We start from the raw sequence: 16,365 nt of genomic DNA, 5'->3' as shown, positions 1-16,365 counted from the left end.
ATCTTTGTTTCATTATTTTGATCTTAAACATATTGAGTTGAAAAACCATTGGAAAAACTTCCCCCAAAGCATTTCCTTTCCCCTCATCAGTGAGTGGAAAAAACCCTCCGTTCTTATCAATAAAATAGCTTTCTGGCAAATTAGCAAATCCTGTTCTACTCCCACATTAAGGAAACCTGTAGGTTGCAGAGAATTTGAGATTCTGATGAACATTTCCTTCACTGCAGTCAGTCCTGGGAAGCAAAATTTTGAGGCAGAAAAACATAGAGTCAGGCACAAAAAGAAAAGCCCAAACTGACAGAGGAAAGGAACAGGCAGAGACGAAGACTGAGAACTAGAAGGGTAGAATGGGGGTAGAGAGACTAAGCAGAAGGCACGGAGGAGAGAGTGCTGGGAAAGAGAAAGTAAGAGAACATAGAGAGAGATGAGCAAGAGAGATGCAAGGAGGACTGTGATCATTTTTCAAATAGAAACATACTATGTTTGAGAACCATCTAAATAACCTCTGCTGGCTGGGCATGGTAGCCCACACCTGTAATCCCCAGTGGTTAGGGAAGCTGAGGCAGAAGGATTACAAGTTCAAATCTAGCCTCAGCAACTTAATGAGGCCCTAAGCAACTTAGTGAGACCCTGTGTCAAAAATAAGAAGTGCTGGAGAAGTGACTCAGTGGTATCTAAATAATAAATAAATGACCTATGCTGTTAAATCAGTCCCCAAATACACAGATCTTTTGAACCCAAGTCTTCTGTGAGGGGAAAACAGCAGGAAGTGAACTGGAGGTGCCCATATGACAGGCCAGATTTCCCTGCCAGGCATGAGATAAATTCAGCTGAAGTTTATAATCAGTAGATGATCAGAATAAATGCTTTGAAATCACCTGCCAAGACATCAAACCCATATTAACCATCCAAAGAACCTTCCAAAGCAATGTCATTTTAGAAAGCATGTTAATGAAATTGGGTGTGATGAAATGGAAGCGATTCTCTTGTTTGGTTTTATTAAAATGAGTCCATCTTGTGAAATGGATCCATTTCCCATTTCTCAACATCTTATCAGAGGATGCCATTGCAGTGGGGACCAAGTGCTCCCTTTCCAATTTAATGGGAAATCAAAAGTGCAGAGCCACCTGCACAGATGAAAACCAACAACTCTGAAGGATGACCCTTCAGTGGAAATGCATTATGGGGCAGGCCATGTGTTTTCCTGGGACTCACATTTTAACCCTAGTGTCGTTCCCTGTACTTTATCTCAGTAAGATCCTAGCTTATGCTGTTCTCTACCCAGTATCAGCAGTGGGCAAATAATAATTGTCAGAGCTTAGATTTCTCTAAGACCTCATCTTCTCAGAGTGGATATTATAGGTGTAAAGACCAGTGAAGTTGGTAATGAAATAGCAAGTATTCCTTTAGGATTTTGATGTCAGAGAAAGGAACTCATTGTCTCCATTGCCAAGAAGCTGTCAAATCTGCTTTAATTATGATAAATAACATACACATACCTGAGAAGGTTTTTTTTTTTTTCCTCTTGCTCATGCTGACTTTCTTAAAATGCCTCTTTGCTAAATATTATCTCAGGAGCCAATGCAACTAGCTTTAGGGACGGACTGGGACAGTGTTGCTATGTGCAATGGTGTTTATAAAACATTTCTGCTTGGCTGAATTCATCAGGTTCCAACATCTCTCCGTGTGTAATTACTTTTCTTTGCAGTTGCTAATTTTAAGATGAAAAAAGAACATTTGGGGTAGACAGTTTTAATCTTTTCAGAATTGAGCAGACTGATTTTAAAGCAGATCAGTAAATATTTCCTATCATTTGCTCTCCAAGAGAAAGGAAATCACCATGTTTTTGAAGTGGGCAGGTGGGCAGGCTTTTTTTTTTTTTACTTAGAGGAGAAGAAAATGGGAAATAATTATGATATTGATGTAAGAGTTGAGAAAGAAGCATGTATGCATGTATTAATTGTGAATTGCAGCTAAATCAGTGTAATAGAGCTATCTCGATAGTTATAGTTTAGTAAACAATCTCAGTCACTGAAAATCACACACACACATACACACACACCAAACAAAACTGGGTATCAGTTATGGTGGAATGCTATGATGCCCAGTTAGCTCTGCATTATTTAGACACAAAGCGATTTTCCAAAATACATGTATTTGAAGAGGACATTATAAAGAAGTATGAATTTTCCTCAGATTTTGGTCCTCTTTTTAAAATCTAGACATATCTTTTGCTTATTCTTGTTAACATTCCCAGAGTTTTATATTTGCAAAGTGTTTTACTCTGGTTTTGCTAGTTATTCACAATGCTAATACATACCTGACCTCATTCTATTGTTTAGGTAAAGTTAACAGGCCTCAGAATTCAGTGAGTTGATGGCTTCATCTCTGGCTTAATTAGACAGTTTAAGCTCTAATTGGCTGGTGTTAAGACAATCAATCAGTAAGAGGGTTGCACATACACTCACTGGGAATTGTGGGAGCAATTGATCTAGTCAGCACCAGACACTTCAGCAGAAATCACTTATTCTGAGCAGAACTACACGTTGCAGAGGGCTCTGGCAGCGGGTGTCTGTGAATTCTTGGTGAAGTGCTGTGGCAGTTCAACCCCTTCTGTGTGCAGAGTTTGAGGAAAAGCAGATTGCCCCATCTCTTGTGTTGCAGAAGGAAAACATGTTAGAATTAAGTGTATTTGCTCACCAAGATGAAGAGGTGACTGTCAACTAGAATAAAATCTGCCTTTTGGAAAGGGAAGCAAAAGTAACCTGGAAGGCCCAGGTATAATGAGACTGTTGTGTGGTCAAGCGAAGATCTGGAAATGTAGGTATTGGAAGAAGCACAGACCCACACATTCTGAATCCACTGGGTTGTGAGTTCCTTGAAGGAAGGACTGGGTCTCGTCTATCTTTGTATCTCTCACAGTGTCTAGCCCTTGGCCTCATGTGCCCCATTAACAGAATGAATACAGGAAACACTTGTTCTCAGAGTAACTAAGCCATGCTCAGAATGTGAATTTCTTTACCACTTAGTATATGTCATTGAATTGTCAATTATCTTGTTCTTTAAACTTGGTCCTAAACAATGTCCCTGAGTCAACCTGCTCCCACTGGGAATATGCACAAGAATGTCCTTGTATCATTCTATATACATGGGTTAATTCTCAGGATACTCACCTTGAAGGGATTGGACTAATTTAGTGGCATGAATTCTGATATGTGTAAAAAGAAATGCCATCCACTGACACAATACAGATGAATTCTGAAGATTGATAATGTCTACACGTAGCTTCGTTATGTATTCTCTACACTTTTGCAAATGTTTAAAAATGTTAAATAGGGGCTGGAATCATGGCTCAGTGGTAGAGCACTTGCCTTGCATGTGTGAGGCACTGGGTTTGATACTCAGCACCACATAAAATGAATAAATAAAATAAAGGTATTGCATCCATCTACAACTAAAAATATTTTTTAAGTGTTAAATAAAATAACCAGCTGCATAACTTATATTCTCACCTTGTACAGTTTGATTCATAGACTTGTAGGACTGCCAAATACTCTAACAACATTTAGTAGCTATCTTTGTCTTTGTCTGAAGAGGGGACAGAAGATATGATAGAGGTTTACAAAATGGATTGCAACAGAACTGATGCAAGAACCAACAGAGTACTTATTTTTCATGGCTTTGGCTATCTCAGATGTCACCTTTTGTGGTACGCTTAATGTGCAAGTGTAGTTGGGAAAGTGCAAGTGTAATGTAGTTGGGAAAGTTTTCTACTTTGCTCTGAGGTCCATACAAAACAAGGCAGGTGTTATGATAAGTAAGTCCAGAAATCAATGTTAGCCTTAATAATGGCTAACAACAGAGGGAAATGATTTTTAACGTAGTCTTGAATTTTCTTGTAGTTGATTTTAGGGCTGGTTTAGTTTATAATACCCCAGAGTCCCTCCCTGCATAATTTAGACCCTGCCAACCTCTCTGAGCTCTTCTGCATTTTCATCCTGGTTCACCATGGTCCAGGTCTCCTGGCTTTTCTGACCCTTGAATATGCCATGATTATTCCTACTGACAAGCCTTTGCACTTTCCTTCTCTTTGCCTGGAACTCTCCTTTGTCCATATCTTCACAAGGCTGGTTCCTTCTTACCCTTATTATTTTAAATGAATTTTATTTATTTATTGAACAGTTTTAAGTTCACAGCAAAGTTTAGTGGAAAGTACAAAGAATTACCATTTATCTTGTTCACACACAGGTACAGCCTTCCCACTATCAACATCCCACCCTAGAGTGGTACATTTGTTACCAATAATTAACCTACTCTGAGACATCATCATAACCCTAATTCCTAGGGCTTACTCTTGGTGTGGTACATTCTAAGGGTTTTGATGGATGTATAATGGCCTGTATCCTCCATTGCAGCATCATACAGAGTAGTTTCACTGCCCTAAAATTTCTCTGTGCTCCATCTGTTCATCCTTCTCTTCCTCCAACCCCTGATTACTATTTAAATCTCTTTGTGTTGCCTTTTCAGAGAAGCCCATCCTCAACAGCCTAGCTAAAATAGCAATCTCTCTTAGCCCTGGACATTCTGTACCCCTTATTTTCCTCCATTTTCTAATACCTGGGATTAGCATGTCGATTTGACTACATGGTTTTTTCTTACTCTGTCCATTATTAGATTCCTGAGTAGAATTTATCGGCCACTGCCCCACACCTTGACTCCTAGAGTTGTGTCTGGTGTATGTAAGTTCTAACAAATATTTGTGGAGTGTATGAATCTAGTGCATTTGGAGAGGAAGATAATCACATTCATAAAATGATCTGGTAAGTGCCAGCATAAAGCATGCTGCTATGACAACCAGGTGAAGGCCTGTCTAATTCAGACCTGGAGAATCAAGGAAGCTTTCCCAGAGAAAAGTCTACTCAGATGAAGAATTGAGTATAGGGGAGTTGGCCTGGGAGTAGATGCTATCAGCACCCCACCCACATCATCTTGGCATTCACCGTCACTGTGCTTCCAACTGAGCTCTTTCTACTTGTCTGCAGGCCTTTTCTTGCTGGCAGACAGAAAGTACTGGGGAGTTAAGTTACCTCCCCAAAGCAGCCCACAGCCAATGACTACTGGGAGCAAGTAGATAAGTACCCCAGCTTCCCTGCTTCTCTCTGAGACCCCCCAGGGGGATGGAGCCTCAGTTGGTCACAATGTGAACCTGTTCAGTGGTCACCCATCATTGACTTCCTTCTCTTCCCTGCCTCACATCCACACCCCCTGCATAGTCTTTCTGACATCACCTCTGAAACCTTTGTTTCAGGTTCTACAACTTTGGGCATCTGGTAAAGAAAAAAAGAGCAAGATCATTCTGGACAAAGACAACAGCTTTTATATAAACCAAGTCTTGTTTAGAGTATAAGAAATTAATTTTGGATTAGTTGTGATCTGAATATTAGGAAATGGCAGGAAATGAGGTTGAAAAAATATCAGACTGGCTCGTTTGTCTCTTGTATGGCTTTTCCCGGAAATAGTGGTGGTAGATCTGTACCATTCTATCTGTGGTTCTCTGTATGTGAACAAGAATATATGTATGTATGTATTGTGGGTTTTCATCAATGCTGAAATCTGCAGTTCTGGAATACAGCAAAAGTACCTGGCTTATGCTGGGAATTATACCCATACTCTTATTCATCTTTGGATCACCTCATCAAATGTACTAATTAGAAACAGCAGTCATATGGGCAAATCAGTTTTGTACGTGAAGTCAAAATGAGAAAAGAAAATCAGGCAACATCAAATAATTGGTACCTTGATCTGAATAAAGACCTGAACAGCCTGTCAGGAATAACATGGCCTGTGCCTTGGCCTTTCCCTGCTGCCTGGCAGATCTGGTGGCAAGAAGCTATCTGTGGCTTCCAAAGTGCTTTTGGTCCCCACGTCCCTGACCTCATGCCTTTTTCAAAGGGGAATCTTCAGAGAAACCCACGCTACATTTAACTTCAGGAGCTCTCTCGTGGGCTTGTGTCTAACCAGACACAGCCGATCTGAATATTTCCTGCATGCTAAGCAGACCATTGTCAGCCGCTTCCTCTAGGCTAGATTGTTATAAATGCTGTTTATGATCCTGCTATGACAACTGTGAAGGACATGGCAAAGAATTTATCACAGGATTATTCATCCACCAGCAGAATACCTAATAAGATTCTAAATGACCCAAGATGATAATAAGATCTAGCTTGTAGCAATAAGGTATTAATAAACTGCTTTTTTCAATAAGGGAGAATCCTGGCATCATTACCCTGACATATTTGTTTTGCTTATATTTTGCGAACAAAGTAGGGCTGCTGGATTGAATAGTAAATTTATAAAAACCTCTGATGTATGAAAAATACAACCCACATGAAGTGGAACCCATAGGTTAAAGTCAAGAGCACAGTGTTTGCCTATGACATCCAAATGCCTGACTCCCAAGCCATCGATTCTAATTGTTCCATGCCATTTGCCTTTGTATTTAAAAATTATATAAGAATAATATATCGCCTGCTGTTGACCACAAGGCCATAATTCAAATGAAGAAATTTAGTAAAATCATAAACCAAGAAAGTGCAGCGTGGATGAATAATGGATGAAGTGAGAACACTGAATTCAAAATGAAATCTGGGATTCTGCTGCATGTCCCTGTTTTGGAAATAAAACTATTCAGTATTATGTTAACAAAAAAATGGATCCCATTCATTGTCACTTAACTAGTCCTAGCAAGGAAAAGTGGTACAGATTCAAGAACCTGCTATTAGTAATTTTTCGAATAGCAGAATCTAGAAAATTGACTCTTTCCTTGGAGGTGTAAGTCCACCCTGCGTTGGTTTTGCCTTTCTGACTCACAGTTTCTTCTGCAGCAGCACCGTGCATGGACAAGATCCAAAAAAGCTCAACATGCTTTTACTTACTTTCTAGAAGGATAGTTTTGTGCCTCAGAAGGTGTTTTCTGGTGACTTAAATATATCAGAGCAAATATCAGTACTGAAGTTAGTACTGTAATTTTTTATGAGATCTAACGAACACATAATAAAATGCACAATTCCTAAGTATATACAGTTTGAAGGGTTTTAACAAATCAATTTCTGTGAAGCCATCATTCAAAACAAGTTATGGAACATTTTCATCTTCTAGAAAGTTCCCTTGTGTGCCATTCCTGTTGGCATCCTCCATTCCCCAGTCCCAGCCACCATTGTTCTGACTTCTGCTCCTGGATTTGCTTGCTGAACTTCAGAAAAATGGAAACATGCAGTGCACTCTTTTGTGTCTACCTTTTCTTACTCAACACCATATTTCTGAGAGTCGTTCATGTTGGTGTGTGTGTTATTCATTCCTTTTTGCTGCTGTATGGATATATCACACTGAGTTTATCCATCCTTTTGTTGATGCACATGTGGTTGTTCCCAGTTTGGGGCCATTATGAATAAAGCTGCTATAAACATGTACCAATATTTTGTTAACTCTAAGTGGATCATGACCTAGATAAAGATGCTAAAAGCATAAAACTGCTAGGAGAAAATAGAGAAAAATTTTTATAACCCTAGGGATAAACAAAATTTCCTAGATAAGATACCAAAAACATAAAATGTAAAATAAACAAGAGATAAATGAGACTTCATCAAAATAAAGAACTTTTGCTCTTTGTATATGAGTCTTTTAGTGAATCCATTTTTATTTGTCTCAAGCACTTAAGAGTGAACTTTCTAGGTCACAAGGTAGTTGTTTAAGAAACAGTCAATAGTTCTCCAATGTGTGGATCCATCTTATACTTCCACAAGCAGTTTGAGAGTGTTTCAGATACACCATGTCCTTGTCAACACTAAGTGTTGTACATTTCTCTTTTCCATTCTGGTGGGTTCAAACAGGCATCTCATTGTGGTTTTTAATTATCAATTATAAAAAAAAAAAAAAAAAAAACCAAACAGATAGACTGGTAACTGATTGGATTTCACAATTCCCAAATATCCTTTTGTGTAAAGTTCACAAATTAAACATTTAAGGAAGGTTTTCCGATCACTGCATTTTAGACTGCCCGCCTGTTCAGATTGGCTAGGATCTCATTCCTACAGCAGCTCCTTTGCCCACTTCTTAGTCATAACTCTTATAAAAGAAGATTTAACATATTTAATTGAGCATTCCATCTGATTGGTCTAAAAGTCACATAATAAAATAACCCAAACTGTAGGGGACATGACATAAATTATAAAGAATATTATTTTATGTATAAGAGTTGAAAGGATCCTAAAACTGTCTTTCTGTTTAAAAAGTGGATTGTCCAAAGCTCACCCTAGGGCATGGATGGAGATGATAGCCTGGTGGACATGTATACTAGGCCTTCTCAACAAATTTAGTTTGGGAACTACATTTTTAAAGAAGAAATAATCAAATTGTTGCCTGCCACATATAGGTTATGGCATTTACCATAAGAACCTCTTGACAAATAAAAATCAGGACTTTAACTTCTCTTTAACATGAATTTATACATTTTCAGTCCACTGTGTGGGACCCACTGATACACGGAACGGAGTCCCTATATTCCTTCTTTCTGTTACTCATGGGGCATATGAGAATGGCATTCCATTCCAGGATGGATATCTGCAGGGTTCTTTAGGATAGAACTTCACATTACTCATCTTCAAAGAGCTGCTTTGGTATGGTGCACCAGAAAACCAGATGGCTCCAAGTGTCTGATGACTACACTGTCCCCTTCTGAGAAAGATAGCCAAAGGCTGTGTGCTGAACATTGTTTGCCCTGCCACACAGGACCTTGCAGCCCTGGCCTCAGTTGATGGCCTAGAAATTGCTACAATCACAAAGGCACTTAGATATAGGCTTAGCATAATAAAAAATGATGATAAAGGTGACAATAACAACAGACACCGCTTAAACACATCCCAGCAACTCTGTGGTCTGCAGCTTTATACTTTGGTTAGGAAAACAACACAGGATATGCTATTACCTTCACCGGCATGTTTGGTTTGCTGTACTTTGCCACTAGGGGGTAGCAGCATTGCTATTGTTTTAGCCTAACTCAATGCAAATTTTGTTTACAGTTCTTAATCTTTCTAGGTGTATTTTTTCCCCCATTTAGAATGGATGTAAGTGATCTTCCAGTGATTTTTAGAAAGTAATTTAATAATTTAAGAGCTGAACCTGGTGTCTCATAAATGCTGCAGAAGTACAGTGACATAATTTTCTTTTTCCTTTCAATCCATTATTTTGTCTTCATTAATTATTCTATTTGTAATAGTTTTGCTTATTAAAAGAAGTGTCTACTGTCAGTAATAAATAATTAGCACATTCCTTCTGTGCTTTGCAATTGCCTATAGCACTTACTTTTCAACATCTATATAGGCAGGTGTTATATTTGGGAATTCTTAGAGGGAGAGGACGTGTATTTTGTGTACGGGGGAACATGGCAGAAGAAGCTACTCTGACCCCAAGGATCTTAAAGTCTGGTTATGTAAATGAAATGTGTGCATATTAACTGGACTGAGGATTCTAAAATAGGAGTGTTACAAATCTCCTACCGTTTTGGAGAATTTATCAGTTTCTCCTTGTAATTTGGTTAATTTTTTTCCTTTATAGAGTTTGAAGTAATGTTCTTTGTTTCATTCAATCTCATGATTATTGTATCTCCCTGGTGAATCAGTCCTTTTATTTCTCATAAACTAATGGCCCCTTCTTAACTCCTAATAAGAGTTTGTCCCCTTAATTTTTTTTTTTTTTGATCTTAGTATTTTATAAAACTTTCTTTGGATTTGTATTTGACTGATATATCTATTCCTCATTTTCCCTTCCAAATTTTTGGGTCATTATATTTCATGTATATCTCTTCCAGTAAGTGTATAAATGGATTATTAAAAACTTAAGAATGACAGCCACTGCAATACAAAGAGCTTCACAGAGACTGTGCCCGGCAAGAGAGAGCCCAACGGGCACTGGGTGACTCTGTGCCTCGCGGAGGAAAAACAACTAAACATGGGCAAAGGAGATCCTAAGAAGCACAGGGGCAGATGTCATCCTACACATTCTTTGTGCAAACTTCCCGGAGGAGCACAAGAAGAAGCACCCGGATGCTTCAGTCAGCTCCTCAGAGTTTCTAAGAAGTGCTCAGAGAGAGGGAGGACCATGTCTGCTAAAGAGAAAGGAAAATCTGAAGACATGGCAAAGGCGGACAAGTCTCGTGACGAAAGAGAAATGAGAACCTATATCCCTCCTAAAGGGGAAACGAAAAAGAAGGTCAAGGGTCCCAATGCACCCAAGAGGCCTGCGTCGGCCTGCTTCTTCTTCTGTTCCGAGTATCGCCCCCAAATCAAAGGAGAACATCCTGGTGTCCATTGGTGGTGTTGCAAAGAAACTGGGAGAGATGTGGAATAGCACTGCTGCAGAGGACAAGCAGCCTTAGGAAAAGAAAGCTGCTAAGCTGAAGGAAAAATACGAAAAGGATATTGCTGCCTACCGAGCAAAAGGAAAACCTGATGCAGCAAAAAGGGAGTTGTCAAGACTGACAAAGCCCGAAAAAGAAGGAAGAGGAGGAAGAGAAGGGAGATGAAGAGGATGAAGATAAAAAAATTGGTTCAGGTGGCAGGGTTTTGTTTTGTTTTGTTTTGTTTTTTATCTATAAAGCATTTAACCCCCCTGTATACAACTCACTCCTTTTAAAGAGGAAAAGAATTGAATTTAAGGCTGTGTAAGATTTGTTTTGTTAATTGCCTGTAATCTTCTTCTGTGAAGTGTCTGTCCAGTTCCTTGGCCCATTTATTGATTGGATTCTTTGTATTTTTGGTGTAAAGTGTTTTAAGTTCTTTATGAATCTTGGAGATAAGTACTCTATCTGAAGTGCATGTGGAAACGATGTTCTCCCACTCTGTAGACTTTCTTTTCACATTGTTGATTGTATCCTTTGCTGAGAAAAACTTTTTCAGTTTGAATCTCTATCCCATTTTTTGATCCTTGTTTTTATTTTTTTGTGCTTTAGGAGTCTTGTTAAGGTACTAAGCCAACATGATGAAGATTTGGGCCAACTTTTTCTTCTATTTGGTGAAGAGTCTCTGGTCTAATTCCTATGTCCTTGATCCACTTTGAGTTGAGTTTTGTGCAGGGTAAGAAATAGGAGTTTAATTTCATTTTACTACATATGGATTTCCAGTTTTGCCAGCACCATTTTTTGAACAGGCTATCTTTTCTCCATTGTATGTTTTTGACTCCTTTGTCTAGTATGAGGTAAATGTATTTATGTGGATTTGTCTCTGTGTCTTCTATTCTTTACCATTGGTCTGCCTGTCTATTTTGGTGCCAATACCATGCTGTTTTTGTTACTATTATTCTGTAGCATAGTTTAAGGTCTGGTATTGTGATACCTCCTGCTTTAATCTTCCTGCTCAGGATTGCTTTCACTATTCCAGGTCTCTTATTCTTCCAGATGAATTTATGATTGCTTTCTCTATTTTTATGAGGAACATCATTGGGATTTTAATTAGAATTGCATTGAATCTGTATAGCACTTTTGGTAGTATGGTCATTTTGACAATATTAATTCTGCCTATCCAAGAAGATGGGAGATCTTTCCATCTTCTAAGGTTTTCTTTAATTTCTTTCTTTAGTGTTCTGTAGTTTTCATTGTAGAGGTCTTTCACCTCTTGTTATATTAATTCCCAAGTATTTTATTTTTTTGACGCTATTGTGAATGAAATGGTTTTCCTAATTTCTCTTTCAGTGTATTCATCGCTTATGAATAGGAATGCATTAGATTTGTGTGGGTTGATTTTATATCTTGTTACTTTGCTGAATTCATTTATTAGTTCTAGAAGTTTTCTGGTGGAATTTTTTGGATCCTCTCTATATAGAATCATGTCATTGGCAAATAGTGATAGCTTGAGTTCTTTTTTCCTATTTGTATCCCTTTAATTTCTTTTATCTGTCTGATTGCTCTGGCTAGTGTTTCCAGGATGGTGTTGTGTGTAGAACTGGTGAAAGAGGGTATCCCTGTCTTGTTCTAGTTTTTAGGGGGAATGCTTTCAGTTTTTCTCCATTTCGAATGATCTTGGCTGTGGGCTTAGTATAGATAGCCTTTATAATGTTGAGGTATGTTCCTTCTATTACTACTTTTTCTAGTGTTTTGAGCATGAAAGGATGCTGTATTTTATCAAACACTTTCTCAGCATCTATTGAAATAATCATATGATTCTTTAAGTCTATTGATGTGATGAATTACCTTTACTGACTTTCAGATGGTGAACCAACCTTGCATCCCTGGGATAAACCCCACTCGATCATGGTGCACTATCTTTTTAATATGTTTTTGTATGCAATTTGCCAGAATTTTGTTAAGGATTTTTACATCTATGTTCATCAGGGATATTGGTCTAAGTTTTGTTTCCTTGATGCATCTTTGTCTTGTTTTGGTATCAGAATGATACTAGCTTCATAGAATGAGTTTGGAAGGATTCCCTCCTTTTTTATTTCATGGAATACTTTGAGGAGTATTGGTATTAGTTCTTCTTTAAAAGTCTCATAGAGCTCGGCTGAGAATCCATCTGGCCCAGGCTTTTCTTGGTTGGTAGGCTTTTGATGGCTTCTTCTATTTCAGTGCTTGAAATTGATCTGTTTAAATTGTGTATGTCTTCCTAATTCAGTTTGGGAGGATCATATGTCTCCAAAAATTTGTCAAAGTCATTGATATTTTCTTTTTTGTTGGAGTATAGATTTTCAAAATAGCTTCTAATTATGTTTTGTATTTCAACAGTGTCTGTTGTGACATTTCCTTTTTCATCCGGAATTTTAGTAATTTGAGTTTTCTCTCTCCTTCTTTGTTAGTGTGGATAAGGGCTTAACAATTTTGTTTATTTTTTCAAAGAACGACCTTTTTATTTTGTCAATTTTTTTGTTTCTTTTGTTTCAATTTCATTTTTTTCAGCTCTGATTTTAATTATTTCCTGTCTTCTACTACGTTTGGTGTTGATCTGTTCTTTTTCTAGGGCTTTTAGCTATAATGTTAGGTTGTTTATTTGTTGACTTTTTCTTCTTTTATTCAAAGTGCTCCATGCAATGAATTTTCCTCTTAGTACTGTTTTCAGAGTGTCCCAGAGATTTTGATATGTAGTATCTTTGTTCTCATTTACCTGTAAGAATTTTTTTATTTCCTCCCTGATCTCTTCTGTTATCATTGCATCATTCAATTGCATATTATTTTAATCTCCAGGTGTTGGAGTAGTTTCTTTTTTTTATTTTGTCATTGATTTCTAATTCCATTCCATTATGATCTGATAGAATACAAGGTAGTATCTCTTTTTGTATTTGCTAGGAGTAGCTTTGTGGCATAACATATGGTCTATTTTAGAGGAGGATCCATGTGCTGCTGAGAAGAAAGTGTATTTACTCATTGATGGATAAAATATTCTATATATGTCTGTTAAGTCTAAATTATTGATTGTGTTATTGAGATCTATGGTTTCTTTGTTCAATTTTTTTGTTTGGAAGATCTGTCCAGTGGTGAGAGAGGTGCGTTAAAGTCACCTAGTATTATTGTGTTGTGGTCTATTTGGTTCTTGGAATTGAGAAGGATGTGTTTGATGTACATGGATGAGCCATTGTTTGGGGCATAAATATTTATTATTGTTATGTCTTGCTGATTTATGCTTCCCTTAAGCAGTATGTAATGTCCTTCTTTATCCCTTGTGACTAACTTTGGCTTGAAGTCCATTTTATCTAATATGATGGATACCCCCGTTTTTTTACTGAGTCCATGTGCATGGTATGTTTTTTTCCCATCCTTTCACTTTTAGTCCGTGGATATCTTTTTCTATGATATGAGTCTCTTGAAGGCAGCATATTGTTGGGTATTTCTTTTTAATCCAATCTGCCAGTCTGTCTTTTGATTGATGAGTTCAGCCCATTAACATTCAGAGTTATTACTGAGATATGATTTGTATTCCTGGTCAATTTGGCATATTTTTGGTTTTCTACTTGACTTGATTTCTCCTTTATTTGGCTATTCCTTTAGGGTAGTTCCTTCCTTTGCTGACTTACATCATTGTTTTTCATTTCTTCCACATGGAATATTTTGCTGAGAATGTTCTGTAGTGCTGGCTTTCTATTTGTAAATTCTTTTACCTTTTGTTTATCATGGAAGGATTTTATTTTGTCATCAAATCTGAAGGCAAGTTTTGCTGAATATAAGATTCTTTGTTGACATCCATTTTCTTTCAGAGCTTGAAAAATGCCGTTTCAGGCTCTTCTAACTTTTAGGGTCTGGGTTGAGAAATCTGCTGATATCCATATTGGTTTCCCCCTGAATGTAATTTGATTGTTTTTTCTCTTACAGCCTTTAAATTCTATCTTTATTTTGTATGTTAGGCATTTTCATTATAATGTGACTCGGTGTGGGTCTTGTAATTTTGTATATTTGGAGTCCTGTGTTTGATTTTCCATTTCATTCTTCAGATTTGGGAAATTTTCTGATTATTTCATTGAATAGATTGTTCATTCCTTTGGTTTGCTTCTCTGTGACTTCCTCAATCCCAATAATTCTTATATTTGGTCTTTTGATGCTATCCCATAATTCTTGGAGATTCTGTTCATGATTTCTTACCGTCTTCTCTGTTTAGTCAATTTTGTTTTCAAAACTAAATGTTTTGTCTTCAACGTCTGAGGTTCTGTCTTCCAGGTGTTCTATTGGTTATGCTTTCTATGGAGTTTTTAATTTGGTTTATTCTTTCCTTCATTTCAAGAATTTCTGTTTGTTTTTCCCAGAATCTCTATGTCTTTATTGAAATGATCCTTTGCTTCCTGCATTTGGTCTTTTAACTGTTGTTTGGTATGATCATTCAATGCCTACATTTGCTCTCTTATCTCATTGTTTGCTTCTCTGATCATTTTAATTATGTACATTCTGAACTCCCTTTCTGACATTTCTTCTGTCATTGGATTTTATTGATGTAGCATCTAGGTTTGTTTGGGACACTTTCTTCCCTTGTTTTCTCATATTGCTCATGTATCTTCCCCTCTAGGAGTGCAAATCTGAGATATTACAGTTTCCCCCCTATAGTCTTATAGTGTCCCTGCAGGTTTCCAATAACTCACCTCCTTGTCTTCAGTAGCCTGAAGTCTTGGAGGAACCTGATAGTGCAGTGACCCAAAAAGGATGCTGCCCCTCTAGGGATGGTGGCCTCCAGGTGGTGTATATTCCCTGCTAGTGAGTAGAGGCGCCTCCATGTGTTGACAGATGGTCAACCACAGGGACACTAGACTTTGGGCTGGGGCCTGGCTGGTCTGGGCTTGGGTCTCTGGGCCTACATCCCCAGCACAGAAGTCTTGCCCAGCAGCTCTAGTTCTGGAAGTTCAGTGGCATGGCCACAGTGTCAGGTTGGCCCTGGTGAAGACTTCATGGAGTATGGCATCACAATAGTGGGAATCTCCCACTGGAGACTGAAGTCAGTGAGGCCCACTGCTGCTCTTGTTTGGATGTCCAGTTGCCCTCTAAAACCTGTGTGCCCAAAGGCTTGGTTCCCAAGTTCTGGTTACTCCATTTTAATAAGATGAAATATTTTGTTAACGATTAGCATTTTAACTTTGTAAATTAATCAGATGTCTCTAACAAACATTTAAAAACCAAGATATCAGATAAGTGTATTGAACAGTATCTGCTATCTCTTTCCTGTTGACGAAAAGTCCTGAAAGATGCTGAGCTTTCCAAAAGTCAAAACCAAAGAGCCACCATTAGCTGTCAAGAACAAGGCGCATGGGGTGCAGCTGAGTCGATGTGGGTGAGTTTCTGACATTGTAAATGGCAAAAGTTGTCACTTTCTAAGTTCAGTTTCCTTTTTCTCAAAGTGGTCCATCACGGAGCAACTTGTCTCCTAACTCTCCTGCTGTTGGCTCTCAGCAAGTTTTCCAGCACCATGGAGAGGCTGGAGAGCCAGGTCTGCCCAAGAAATAAGGAGCTGCTCTGGGGTGCCAAATTCATTGCTGAAATCTTGGTCCTCGTCCTTGATGCCAATCCAATAGCAAGGACGCTGTTTTGAGAAAAAAGGAAAAAGTTTTATTACATTGCTAGCAAAGGAGAGAAACAGGGGACTCCTATCCCCAAAGCTGTAATTCTTTCATCAGCAGGAACAGGGGATTTTTAAAAAGGTGTCTCAAAGGCTACATTCCACATGTTCTCTCGATTCCATTCTTTTTAATGACTGAATAATATTCCTTTGTGTATATAATCACATTTTCTTTACAACAGAGATTACTTTTGTTTTATTTTTATTGATGCTGAGAAACCTGCCTTAAGTCTATTCCTTATAGTCTGCCCCTGCTCTTGTTTCTGTGAAGATCTTATTTGTGATAATG

At 38.0% G+C, this 16,365-nt stretch overlaps 1 pseudogene across 1 annotated transcript; it reads left to right on the top strand.

The window, feature by feature from the left end:
- The first annotated feature begins 10,005 nt into the window (after nucleotides 1–10,005).
- Nucleotides 10,006–16,049, top strand: LOC306655328 (high mobility group protein B1-like; annotated as a pseudogene). Its single transcript has 2 exons — nucleotides 10,006–10,608; nucleotides 15,859–16,049. The product of its transcript is annotated as a high mobility group protein B1-like (transcript).
- Nucleotides 16,050–16,365: the final 316 nt, after the last annotated feature.

Source organism: Sciurus vulgaris (genome assembly GCF_902686455.1).
Source record: "Sciurus vulgaris genome assembly, chromosome: 2".
In the NCBI taxonomy this organism is placed as follows: Eukaryota; Metazoa; Chordata; class Mammalia; order Rodentia; family Sciuridae; genus Sciurus; species Sciurus vulgaris.
Note: the sequence above shows the minus strand (reverse complement) of the source record. Positions and strands in the feature narration are given on the sequence as shown.